The following is a 13,370-nucleotide window of genomic DNA, read 5'->3' as shown; positions in this document are numbered from 1 at the left end:
CAACCTGGATTTGATCAGAGAAACAAAATTACCAGCAGTGGTTATATATGCCAAACGTGTTTTAGGAATAAGACCCTACATGATTGTGAGAGCTGATTATGTAAGACTGTTGTCTTTTTATCTTGTGCTGGAGCCTGCCTGGACAGCAGGCAGGGAGTTGAGATGACTGCGAGGTGGGGGAAGTAAGAGCAAACCGGCATTTGTGAGGGTGACCTAGACCCTACAGGATGGACCAGAGCCCACATCAGTCACTCTCCACATGTAAGGCTGCCACTTTGATGATGCAGGTGACTTAAGGGGGAAGCTGGCGTTCTGTCAGGAAGCCAAACATGCACCAGAACAGCTGTGACAGGAGTTGAAGGAGGATCTGGCATAAGCTGGAGGATCCGGAGACCCAGCTGCTGCCCCGTGCCAACAAGGTGAGTCCCCAGATAAGGGTCATTGTGAAGGAGTTACGACTATGCCTGGTGCCCCCAGACCAACCTTCCTAGTGGAAAAGGGAAGATTTTTTTCCTACTCAAGTTGTATGTTTTCCATATGACTCTTCTTTAACTTCTACTTTCCAAATCTTGCACAAAATGTCACTTGTGGCCAACACTAAGTCAGGACTATGCAAGGGAGAGAAGTCTGAGAAATAGAGCTCCAGCTTCACTAAAATCACATTGTACCAAGTCATTGTAGTTTCAGATGTTAATTTGAATATTATTATCCATGGAAACCAATTAGCACTGGAGGCCTTTAGAGATTAAAGGCCACATTCCTAAGGCCCTCCGATTTGTGCTGTAGTTATTTCTCCCATTCCAGAATTTATTGTGATATGAACGCTCAGTAGTTGGCAGACTCTCCTAGTGGTTTGCTGCTCTAGAGTGGGCTATTGTGGTTAAAAGGGTGGGGGAGGAGCAAGCGGAAACTCCTGGAATTGTCTTCCCAGCCCTGACAAATTATAAACCAAAAGTGATACCAAAACTCTGGAGAGGGGCACCTGGGTGGCTCAGTAGTTGAGTGTCTGCCTTCAGCTCAGGTCATGATCCGGGGTCCTACAATCGAATTCCACATCGGGCTCCCCCGCAGGGAACCTGTTTCTCCCTCTGCCTATGTCTCTGCTTCTCTCTGTGTCTCTCACAAATAAATAAATTAAATTAAAAAAAAAAAAAAAAAAAAAAAAAAACCTCCAGGGATGCCTGGGTGGCTCAGTGGTTGAGTGTCTGTCTTTGGTTCAGGTCATGATCCCAGGGTCCAGGGATCAAGTCCCACATCCTCTCAGGGAACTTGCTTCTCCCTCTGCCTATGTCTCTGCCTCTCTCTCTCTGTGTCTCTCATGAATAAATAAATAAAATCTTTTAAAAAAATTCTGGATGGGATCCCTGGGTGGCGCAGCGGTTTGGCGCCTGCCTTGGCCCAGGGCGTGATCCTGGAGACCCGGGATTGAATCCCACGTCGGGCTCCCGGTGCATGGAGCCTGCTTCTCCCTCTGCCTATGTCTCTGCCTCTCTCTCTCTCTCTCTCTCTCTCTCTCTCTGTGACTATCATAAATAAATAAAAAATTTTAAAAAAATAAATAAATAAAAATTCTGGAGAAAGTGTAGAGATTAAAGCCACCATTAGGGATTTGAGAGAGGCATATCCTTTTAGAACTTCCCTATTTGACAGCAGGAAAGCAAAGTTAATGATGTGGCAATGCCAATCACAGTTACAATTCTAGATTTGATATCCTTATTGCAGAAAATCAATATAAATGCCAGCAACTGGTATATGGCTATTGAACTAGTAGTGAATGCTTTCTCTTACATTCCCACAAGTATGGGAAATTACCCTGTTTGAGTTTACATGGCAGGAATAACCGTATCTTGTTGTACCGGTATCAGTAACAGTATCTTACTGTCTTGATCCTGGCTTATTCCATTCTATGGCAAACTGCAAAGTCCAGAGGGACTTTGACAGACTTGACAATACAGAACACCATGCTGATACACTCAACTGATGCCATTATGCTAAATAGGTGCTGTGAATAGGAAAGAGCATGAACCTTGGTGCCTTAGACATGTGTACCAGAGATGAACCCTGTGGAAGTTCAAGGACCTGACACATCAGGAAAGTTTCTAAGGGTCCAGAGGTCTGGGAAATGTTGGATATCTCTTCCAAAGTGAGAGATGAGTTGCTCCCCTTACATCATACACCATGGAGAAAGAGGAGCAATGTATGGTATGCCTTTTGGATTTTGGAACCCACATATATCATATTTGGGTGAGCTGCTTTGACTTATTTGCTAGGTCACCTGAACATCTGACAATGTTACATTTTTTTTCACATTTAATGGGTCTCAAGATTCTGTGACAGATTTTTGGTCAAGTTGTTTCCATTAAAAAGTACTGATTTTGGGATCCCTGGGTGGCTCAGCAGTTCAGTGCCTGCCTTTGGCCCAGGGCGTGGTCCTGGAGTCCCGGGATGGAGTCCTACATCAGGCTCCCTGCATGGAGTATGCTTCTCCCTCTGCCTGTGTCTCTGCTTCTCTCTCTGTCTCTGTCTCTCATGAATAAATAAATAAAACATTTAAAATAAATAAAAAGTACTGATTTTTAAAACTAATAACTTAAAACTGCCACACACACACAAAACAACAACAAAAAAAACAAATGGTCCACAAAACATTCTCCTTTCCTCCTGAAGGCTTCATGATGCATCGTTATCATTAACCAGTCTTTTACTATTAAATGGCCAATTGACACAAACAGTTCTGAGACCATTCTTCCACGACTGATTAAGACTGGGGTGGCAGGTATTGGGGATAATATTCATTTAGCCTTTTGAGCTTTCTGGGCAGACTTGGTGACTTTGCCAGCTCCAGCTGCCTTCTTGTCCACTGCTTTGATGACACCCACATAAACCGTTTGTCTCATGTCACGAACGGCAAAACTGCCCAGAGGCGGATAGTCAGAGAAGCTCTTAACACACATAGGCTTCCCAGGAGCCATATCAACAATGGCAGCATCCCCAGATTTCAAGAACTTGGGACCATCTTCCAGCTTTTTTCCAGAATGACAATCTCTTCTCCATCTCTTCTCCTTCAGCTCACTTGCAAGCAATGTGAGCTGTGTGACAATCCAACACAAGTGCCTAGCCAGCACTGATTTGGCCTGGATGGTTCAGGATAATCGCCTGAGCTGTGAAGCCAGCTGCTACTATTGGTGGGTCATTTTTGCTGTCACCAGCCACATTGTCATGACAAACATCTTTGACAGATACATTCTTGACATGGAAGCTCACATTGTCCCCAGGAAGAGCCTCACTCAAAGCTTCATGGTGCATTTCAACAGACTTTACTTCAGTTGTAACATTAACCAGAGCAAAGGTGACCACCATCCCAGGCTTAGGAACACCAGTTTCCTTTCGGCCCACTGGGACAGAACCAATACCACCAATTTTGTGGACGTCCTGGAGAGGCAGATGTAAGGGCTTATCATTGGATGAGTTGGTGGCAGAATGCAATCTAGAGCTCCAAGCAGTGTGGTTCTGCTGGCATTCCCATCTTTAAGGGGGCCTTTCTGTCCCTTGAACCAAGGCATGTTAGCACTTGGCTCCAGCATGTTGTCACCATTCCAACCAGAAACTGGCACAAATGCTACTGTGTTGGGGTTGTAGCCAATTTTCTTAATGTAGATGCTGACTTTCTTAACAATTTCCTCATATCTCTCCTGGCTGTAGGATGGTTCAGTGGAATCTATTTTGTGAACACCAACAATTAGTTGTTTTACATCCGGTGTGTAAGCCAGAAGGACATGCTTATGGGTCTGCCCATTCTTGGAGATACCTGCTTCAAATTCACCAACACCAGCAGCACAATCAGGACAGCACAGTCAGCCTGAGATGTGCCTGGAATCATGTTTTTGATAAAGTGTCTGTGTCCTGGGGTATCAATGATGGTCACATAATACTTGCTGCTCTCGAATTTCCACAGGGAGCTATCAATGGTGGAACCACGTTCACATTCACCTTTCAGTTTTATCCAAGACCCAGGCATACTTGAAGGAGCCCTTTCCCATCTCAGCAGGCTCCTTCTCAAATTTTTCAATAGTTCTTTTGTCGATCCCACCACATTTGTAGATCAGATGGCCAGTAGTGATAGGCTTGCCTGAATCTACGTGTCCAATGATGACGATGTTGATGTCTTTTCCTTTCCCATTTTGATTGAGGTTTAGCAGTGGTTTTCATAACACCTGTGTTCTGACAGCAAACCCATTGCAAAAAAAAAAAAAATGACAATGTTACATTTGGACCTAAAAAAGGCTCTTCAAAAGTCCAGCCTGTGATGCAAGCTGCCAGACCTTATGGGCATTATGCCTAGTAGATCCAGGTGGCTGAGTTAGGTGTCAGCCAAAGATGCCATGCCAAGCCTCTGGTCAGTCCCGATAGGAGCATCACAGCTAAGACCCTTAGAATTTTGGTTATGCTATCCTCCTCTAATAACTATTCTATATTCTAAACAGCAGCTCTGGCCTGCTACTGGGACTAAGTAAAGATTGAATAACTAATTTATGAACCATCAAGTGATTATTGTGCTCAAATCTGACCCACAGAATCATGAAACTGGATTTTCAGTTGCATCCCGTTAGAAATTGAAGTGGTATATGGGGCGCCTGGGTGGCTCACTCAGTTAAGCGTCTGCCTTCGGCTCAGGTCATGATCTCTGGATCCTCAGGTCGAGCCCCATGTTGGGCTCCCTGCTTGGGTGGGGGTGTCTGCTTCTCCCTCTGCCCCACCCTCTGCTTGTGCATGCTCTCTCTCATAAATAAATAAATAAATAAATAAATAAATAAATAAATAAATAAATAAATAAAATCTTTAAAAATGAATTAAAGTGGGGGGGGGTCACCTGGGTGGCTCAGCAGTTGAGCATCTGTCTTTAGCTCAGGGCATAATCCTAGGGTCCGGGGATCAAGTCCTGCATCAGGCTCCCTACGAGGAGCCTGATTCTCCCTCTGCCTATGTCTGCTTCTCTGTGTCTTTCATGAATAAATAAATAAATCTTTTTAAAAAGTAGTATGCATGATACTGGCCCCAGAAGATCCAAAAGGCACAAATAAACCCATGCAGGTGGTTCAGACTCCTATGGTATCTGCTTCTACTGCTTCACTTCCTTTCTCTCCATTTACACTCAAAGGCTGCAAGGAGATAAGGAAAAAGTACAAACCTGCCTTGTGTAAGGCTCTGCATTGCAGGCCAGCCACAGCCAGAAGTGGACAGATGCTGCATGACAACACATTCACAGATGGCATTGAAAGACAGTGGTGAAGAAAAATCCTCCCAGTGGGCAGAACATTGGGCAATGCAGATGTTATCCACTTTGTGTGAAAGAAAAAAGAACCTGAGGTGCAGATTTATATGAACTCATGAGCAATATCTGATGGGCTGGCCGCTTGCAGAGACTTGGAAAGTGCAGAACTGGGAACTTGATCGCATGATGGTCTAGGCTATGGATGGCTTCTTAAAATGCTCACAGAATGAGAAGATATTTGTGTCTCATGTCAACTCCTATTAGAAGGCAATCAGTGGTGGAGTTTTCAACAATTAGATAAGATGACCCATCCTGTAGATTCAGTCAGCATCTTTCCCCAACCAAATTGATGCTTTCCCAACAGACCACGTACAGAATGTGAAGCCACCAAGAGATTTCTGTATTCTTTGTCCCAGTTTTTGCAGGTTTTAATTTTTTTTTTTTACTGTGGTAAAATATACATAACAAAATTTACCATTTAAACCATTTTGAAGTGCACAATTTAGGGATATTGAGTGCACTCACAATGTTGTGTAACCATCACCACTATTCATCTGCAGAACTTTTTCATCTTCCTAAACTGAAACTCACCCCATTTAACAATTTCCCATTATCTGCTCCTCATAAACCCTGATAACCACTATTCAAACTTCTTTCTTCGAATTTGCCTATTCTGGGTGCCTCATTTAAATGGAAGTATATGATATCTGTTCTTTGGTGTCTGGCTTATTTCACTAGGCTCAATATATTCTGGGTTTATCTATGTAGCAGGTGTCCACACTTCCTTTCTCTTTAAGGCTGAGTACCATTCCATTATATGTACATACCACATTTTGTTTAGCTATGCAGCTGTCCATGCATATTTGTGTTGTTTCCACCTTTGGCTATTGTAAATAATGCTGCTATGAACATGGGTGTACAGTTATCTGCTTTCAATTCTTTTAGTACATAGACAGAAGTAGAATTCTGGATTGTATCACAGTTTTTTAAACACTCTCAAATAAACCAGTCTTGGTTTAAAAAAGTGAACCATTTTGCAGCATAATGGTTTCTTCATCTCCAAGAGTTTTTGACTCTCTGTGAAGGAGGCAGTGTGTGTGACAACGTCAAGTTTTTGCTTGTTGGGTTTTGGTTGTTTTGTTTGTTTCTTTGTTCATTTTAACAAGAGCAGTGAAAACCCTTGTGAAACAAACCCTTGATGGGAATACCATCAGTTCAAATGCCCTGGCAGTTCTTCCAACAGATCTTTTGAGTCCAGGTGTGAAGAAAACACTAAATATAGCTTAGCTGTTTGTTTCTCTGTGTCAAAGCTGTTTGCAGCAGAGAAAGTTTTCTTGCTTATAACCCTCACTTACAAATCTTACACATGCTATATAGCATGGCATTTACAGGTGAAATACATGGACTCATCAGCCTGGACCAAGAGTCTGTTGTTTTTCAGTTTATTAACAAACAAACAGCTTTCAGCATCATGTGACGTCATCAGTACATCAACTTATTGCTCTTTCTAAGAGTCTCTTCACTTCTTTATTTGGCATCATACGCTACCATTTCATTCACTCTAATTTCACGTGCCAGCGTTATTAGGTTCTCTTGTCTACACAGTGAGTTCTGCTACCAAATAACTTGCTCTTTGAAACTTTCTACTGAACGTGACCTTTAAAATAAAAGTCTTAGGGGTGCCTGGGTGGCTCAGTGGTTGAGCGTCTTATCCCGGAATCCTGGGATTGAGTCTCGCATCTGGCTTCCCATGGAGAACCTGCTTTTCCCTCTGCCTATGTCTCTGCCTCTCTCTGTGTCTCTCATGAATAAATAAAAAAAATCTTTTTAAAAATAATATAAAATAAAAGCCTTAATCTGTTTGCTTTGAAATACCAATTGATAACAATTAGCGCATCTACGTGTCAAATTTGTAAAGTTCTTTTCAATATTGCTGAAGCCATCACTGCCTTTGTAAATTGTAATTCTTTACTACCAACTCTACCAGATTTTTCCATAGTCCTAAGCTTTTCCTCTTTCATTTCACACCTCATAATGAAAAATCACCACATTGGACCATTAGACACATTTGTAAAACATAAATGCTAATAAGACATACAATAAAAGGGCATAATAAATAACTAAACCAGAAACTTGCAAAAATATGAAATGAGGCTAAAATTCACTCCTACCTGGCATAATTCATGTTTTATAGTGTGTACATCAACAGCGAAGTGGCAGGGAGGCCACTGAGCCACAGTGTGTAAAAATTATTTATTTAGAAGGAAAATTTCCTCTGATTTTCTATCCTACCAGAAAGTTTGCTCCCATCAGACAGTCATCAGCGCATAAGGGGAGTTTGGGGGAAGTCATTCAGGAGGGCAAGGCTAATGTCATCTGTCTTCACACCATCCCATCCCAGCAACACAGTATGTACAAATGATCACCGGACTTCCTGAGCTCACCTTGAAAGCTCATGGATGAACACAGTTGCTAGACAGGGTTGAACGACCTCTAGTGGTATCTGAGGCTGCTTGGTTACTGACCATTGCTGAAAGCATTGGCATCACAGGACACATGAAGTTAAAAAAATATATAATGCTGCTTTTTTCTTTTTTAAATCACAATACAGAACCCCTCGTCTGGAAACATTTCGAGGCCAATTCTGTGGTCCTGTAGAAAACTGGTTGAAGACTCTGCCCTAGAGTGTTGATCCTATTTGCTTCTTGTATCCATACTCTGGTCCATAGGAAGGGGGAAAACGAGGGTTTATATGCCCAACACCTCAAATACAAGACTGGGAAGTTCTCACATTGTCTCTACTCTCTTTAGCCACACCTAAATGCAAATTTCATGGGGAAATGTAATCTCCAATTAGGAGGCCCTCTACCTAAGAAGAAGAGGAGAATGGAGTTGTGGTATAGTTAGCACTCCTTCTAGTCTTCTCTTGTCTACAGCTGGCAACAGACACTGAGCTCCTTGAGGACAGGGAACCTAGCAGCCAATGCCACTTGGTACTTGGCTGTGCCCAAGCACTCAGCAAGCAGCTGTAGTCAAAGGAATGACCTATGAGCTTCCAGAAGAGCTGCATTGGACAGGATGAATTCAGCGTACAAGAAACATTTTGCAGTGAGTTTCAGCAGGAAGACAAGACAGCATGGTGGTTAAAGGAAAAGACTTTGGAGTTAGTACTGACTTTAAGTTCTGGTTCATTGGGACACCCGAGTGGCTCAGCAGTTGATCCTGGAGTCCTGGGATCGAGTCCCACTTTGGGCTCCCTGCATGGATCCTGCTTTTCCCTCTGCTTGTGTCTCTACCTGTCTCTATCTCTCTTTCTTTCTCTGTGTCTCTCATGAATAAATAAATAAAATCTTTAAAAAAAAAGTTCTGATTTATTGGGCTCACATATTCTCTGAGTCACAGCACCTTCCTCTGTTAAATGTAATAATATCCATCACGTGGGCTTATTATGAAGATTAAATTAAAAGTATATAAAGTAGGGCAGCCCCAGTGGCACAGCGGTTTAGCACCGCCTGCAGCCCAGGGCATGATCCTGGAGACCCTGGATCGAGTCCCATGTCGGGCTCCTTGCATGGAGCCTGTTTCTCCCCCTGCCTGTGTCTCTGCCTCTCCCTCTCTCTCTCTCTCTGTATCTCTATGAATAAATAAGTAAAATCTTTAAAATAAAATAAAGTAAATCCTCAGTAAATAATGTCTGATAGTTTTTTCTTAGTAATAATGTTAGGAGTGAGTTGTACAGTTAGGTAGTCAGGGCCAGAGTTCCCAACAAGAAAATATGGAGTCAGAACAGCTAAAATAAAACAGCACTGACATCCTGTTTTGCACCTTAGACAAGACCACACTAACATTCTACTTTGCAATCATTTTGCAAAATGTCCTAAAATAAGGCCATTAACCACAAAGCATTTGTCATGGGCAAGGGGCAGTTAGGACATAAGCCCCCAGATGTCAGCAAAAAAAGACCATCAGCACAGAGACATTAACCTAATAGGTAAAGAAGAGCACTGGGTGGCTGGGTTGGTTGAGTGTCTGCCTTTGGCTCAGGTCATGGTCCCGGGGTCCTGGAATCTAGTCCCACTTCGGGCTCCCTGCAGGGAGCCTGCTTCTCTCTCTGTGTCTCTGCCTCTCTCTGTGTGTCTCTCATGAATAAATAAAATCTTTTTAAAAAACCCAATAGGTAGACAGATAAGTTACCAAAGCCCTGATTGGCATGACTCATCACATCCTGATTACTTAAGATAACCCCCTAAACTGAGAAACTCCAGGGGCGACCCTCTTGGGCCCTATTCCTCTCCAGGGGCTTTAGTATAAATCGCTCAACAAACTTTGCTTTGCTTTGCTACCACTCTTCGTCTGGTCCTGCCTCTTCATTCTTCAAAGCAGCGTGACCAGGAACCGAGGGCACGCAAAGCAGAGAAATCACAGCAATAACCCAATCCATCCATGTTAATGATGGAGAGAGTAATAATACCAATGAACATTTGCTCTGCTTTATATAACTGCACTTTTTGATCCTATGAGATAGATATCACTATCTCCATTTCACAGCAGCAGAAACTGAGGCATAAGAATATTAAGCAACTAGCCCATGGTGACATACCTACTTATGCTGAGCTAGGCAGTTTGAACGCCAGAGCCAACTGGTCCCCCTAGGTGGGATTGCTGTGGCCCCTTAAAGTTCTTTCCACTAACAAGGCTAAGGCAACTGCTGAGGCATATGGTGTTGCCCTGGGCTTCTTTGTCCAGTTTGCCAATCTGGGTCACCTTAGGCCATCCCCCCACACAACTTTTTTATTTGATTTTTTTTCATCATGATAAGTGTACTCTTGAATCCCCATTACCTATTTCACCCATCCCCTACCCACCTCCCCTCCTGCAACCATCAATTTGTTCTCGATAATTGGGAGTCTGTTTCTTGGCTTGTCTCTCTCTTTTTTCCTTTGCTCATTTGTTTTGTTTCTTAAATTCCACATATAAGTGAGATCATATAGTATTTGTCTTTCTCTGATGGACTTATTTCACTTAGCATTATACTCTCTAGCTCTATCCATGTTGTTGCAAATGGTAAGATTTCATTCTTTTTTATGAATGAATAATATCCCATTATTATATATACTATATCATATTCCATTATATTATCTGCATATTCTATATTCCATTATAATATCCACATATTCTGTATTCATTCATCTATCGAATGACACTTGGGCCGCTTCCATAGTTTGGCTATTGTAAATATTGTAAATAATGCTGCAATAAACAATGTGGCATATATTCCTCTGAATTAGTGTTTTTGTATTTGGGGGGCAAATATCCAGTTGTGCAATTACTGAGTCTTAGGATAGTTCTATTTTTTTTTAAAGACTTTATTTATTTATGAGAGACACACACAGAGAGAGAGAGGCAGAGACACAGGCAGAGGGAGAAGCAGGCTCCATGCTGGGAGCCCGTTGCGGGACTGGATCCCGGGTCTCCAGGATCAGGTCCTGGGCCGAAGGTGGCGCTAAACTGCTGAGCCACCCAGGCTGGGCTAGTTCTATTTTTAATTTTTTTATAAAGATTTTATTTATTTATTCATGAGACACACACACACACACACACACAGAGTTAGAGACACAGGCAGAGGGAGAAGCAGGCTCCATGCAGGGAGCCCAATGTGGGACTCGATCCTGGGACTCCAGGATCACGCCCTAGGCCGAAGGCAGGCGCTAAACTGCTGAGCCACCCAGAAATCCCCAGCCACCCAGGGATCCTCTATTTTTACTTTTTCGAGGAACCTCCATACTGTTTTTCACAGTGGCTGCAGTTTGCACCAGTTTGCATTCCCACTAACAGGGCAAGAGGGTTCTATTTTCTCCACATCCTCACCAATGCCTGTTATTTCTTGTTTTTGATTTTAGCCATTCTGACAAGTGTAAGATTTTGATTTGCATTTCCCTGACGATGGACGAGTGATGTTGAGCATCTTTTCTTGTGCCTATTGTCGATTTGTATGTCTTCTTTAGAGAAATGTCTGTTCGTGTCTTCTGCCCATTTTTTAATTGGATTATTTGTTTTTGGGGGGTGAGTTTTATCAGTTCTTTATATATTTTGGGTACTAACCCTTTAAGATGTCATGTGCAAATCCTTCTCCTCTTCAGTGGGTTGCCTTTTAGCTTCGCTGTTTGCTTCCTTGACTATGCAGAATTTTTTTCTTCTGGTGTAGTCTCCAAAGTCTACTATTACTTTTATTTCCCTTGCTTTAGGAGACATATCTAGAAATATTTTGCTATGGTTGATGCCAGAGAAATTACTGTCTGTGCTCTCTTCAAGGATTTTATGGTTTCAGGTCTCACATTTAGGTCTTTAATTCATTTTGAGTTTATTTTTGTGTATAGTGAAAGAAAGCAGTGTGGTTTCGTTCTTTTGCATGTTGCTGTCCACTTTTCCTAACACGATTTATTGAAAAGACTATCTTTTTCCTGTTGTATATTCATTCCTCCTTGGTCAAAGATTAATTGACCATATAATTGTGGGTTTATTTCTGGTTTTTCTATTCTATTCCATTTATCTATGTATCCATTTTTATGCCAGTACTATAGTTTTAATAGTTTTAATTACTACCACTTTGTAATATAACTTGAAATGTGGAATGTGATACCTTCAGTTTTGTTTTTCTTTCTCAAGATTGCTTTGGCTATTTGGGGTCTTTTGTGGCTCTATACAAATTTTAGGGTCATTTGTTCTAGTTCTGTGAGAAATACTCTTTATATTTTGATAGAGATTTCATTAAATCTGTAGATTGCTGTGGGTAATATAAACTTTTTAACAATATTTGTTCTTCCAATCCATGAGCATGGAATGTCTATTTCTTTGAATCATCTTGAATTTCTTTTATCAGCATTTTATAGTTTTCAGAGTACAGGTAATATAAACTTTTTAACAATATTTGTTCTTCCAATCCATGAGCATGGAATGTCTATTTCTTTGAATCATCTTGAATTTCTTTTATCAGCATTTTATAGTTTTCAGAGTACAGGTCTTTCATTTCTTTGGTTAAATTTATGCCTATATATTTTATTGTTTTCATCATGGTAGTAAATGCAATTGTTTCCCAGATTTTACTTTTTGTTGCTTCATTATTGTGTGTAAGAAGGCAACAGATTTCTGTACATGATTTGTATTCTGTGACTTTACTGAATTAATTTATCAGTTCTAGTGGCTTTTTTGCTGGAGTCTTTAGGGTTTTCTTTTTTTTTAATGTTTATTTATTTATGATAGTCACACACAGAGAGAGAGAGAGAGAGAGAGAAAGAGGCAGAGACACAGGCAGAGGGAGAAGCAGGCTCCATGCACCAGGAGCCTGATGTGGGATTCGATCCTGGGTCTCCAGGATAGCGCCCTGGGCCAAAGGCAGGCACTAAACCGCTGCGCCACTCAGGGATCCCAGGGTTTTCTATATGTAGTACCATATCATCTGCAAATAGTGAAAGTTTTACTTCTTCCTTACCAACTTGGATGCCTTTTATTTCTTTTTGTTGTATGATTGCTGTGGCTAGGACTTCCAGCAATATATTGAGTAAAAGTGGTGAGAGTAGGCATCCTTGTTTTGTTCCAGACTTTAGGGGAAAAACTCTCAGTTTTTCACCAGAGTATGATGTTGGCTGTGGGTTTTTCACATAAGCCCTTAACTATGTTGAAGTTTATGTTTCCTCTACACCTACTTTGCAGAAGGTTTTTTTATTTTTTTTATCATGAATGGATGCTGTACTTTGTCAAATGCTTTTCCTGCATCGATTGAAATGATCATAGGGTTTTAAATCCTTTTTCCTATTGATGTGATATATCACATTGATTATTTTGCCAATATTGAATCACCCTTGTATCCTGGGAATAAATTCCATTTGATTGTTGTGTATGGCTTTTAAAATACATTGTTGGATTTGGTTTGCTAATATTGTGTTGAGGATATTTTCATCTATACTCACCAGAGATATTGAACTGTGGTTCTTTTTCTTTTTTTTTTTTTCTTTTTTTTTATCTTTATCTGGCTTTGATATCAGGGTGATACCTCACAGAATGAATTTGGGAATTTTCCTTTCTCTTTTATTTTTTGGAA

The 13,370-nt window shown here is 41.3% G+C and overlaps 1 long non-coding RNA gene and 1 pseudogene across 2 annotated transcripts in view; both read right to left on the bottom strand.

Annotated features, from left to right (window-relative positions):
- The window catches only part of LOC140612467 (uncharacterized), a 34,749-nt gene that overhangs the window by 13,447 nt on the left and 7,932 nt on the right, over positions 1 to 13,370 (bottom strand). The window lies entirely within an intron of this gene.
- LOC140613259 (elongation factor 1-alpha 1 pseudogene) lies at positions 1,472 to 4,181 on the bottom strand (annotated as a pseudogene).

The sequence above is a fragment of the Canis lupus genome, chromosome 21 (assembly GCF_048164855.1).
Source record: "Canis lupus baileyi chromosome 21, mCanLup2.hap1, whole genome shotgun sequence".
Classification (NCBI taxonomy): Eukaryota; Metazoa; Chordata; class Mammalia; order Carnivora; family Canidae; genus Canis; species Canis lupus.
The sequence above is the reverse complement of the archived record's forward strand: the minus strand, read 5'-3'. Positions and strand labels throughout refer to the sequence as shown.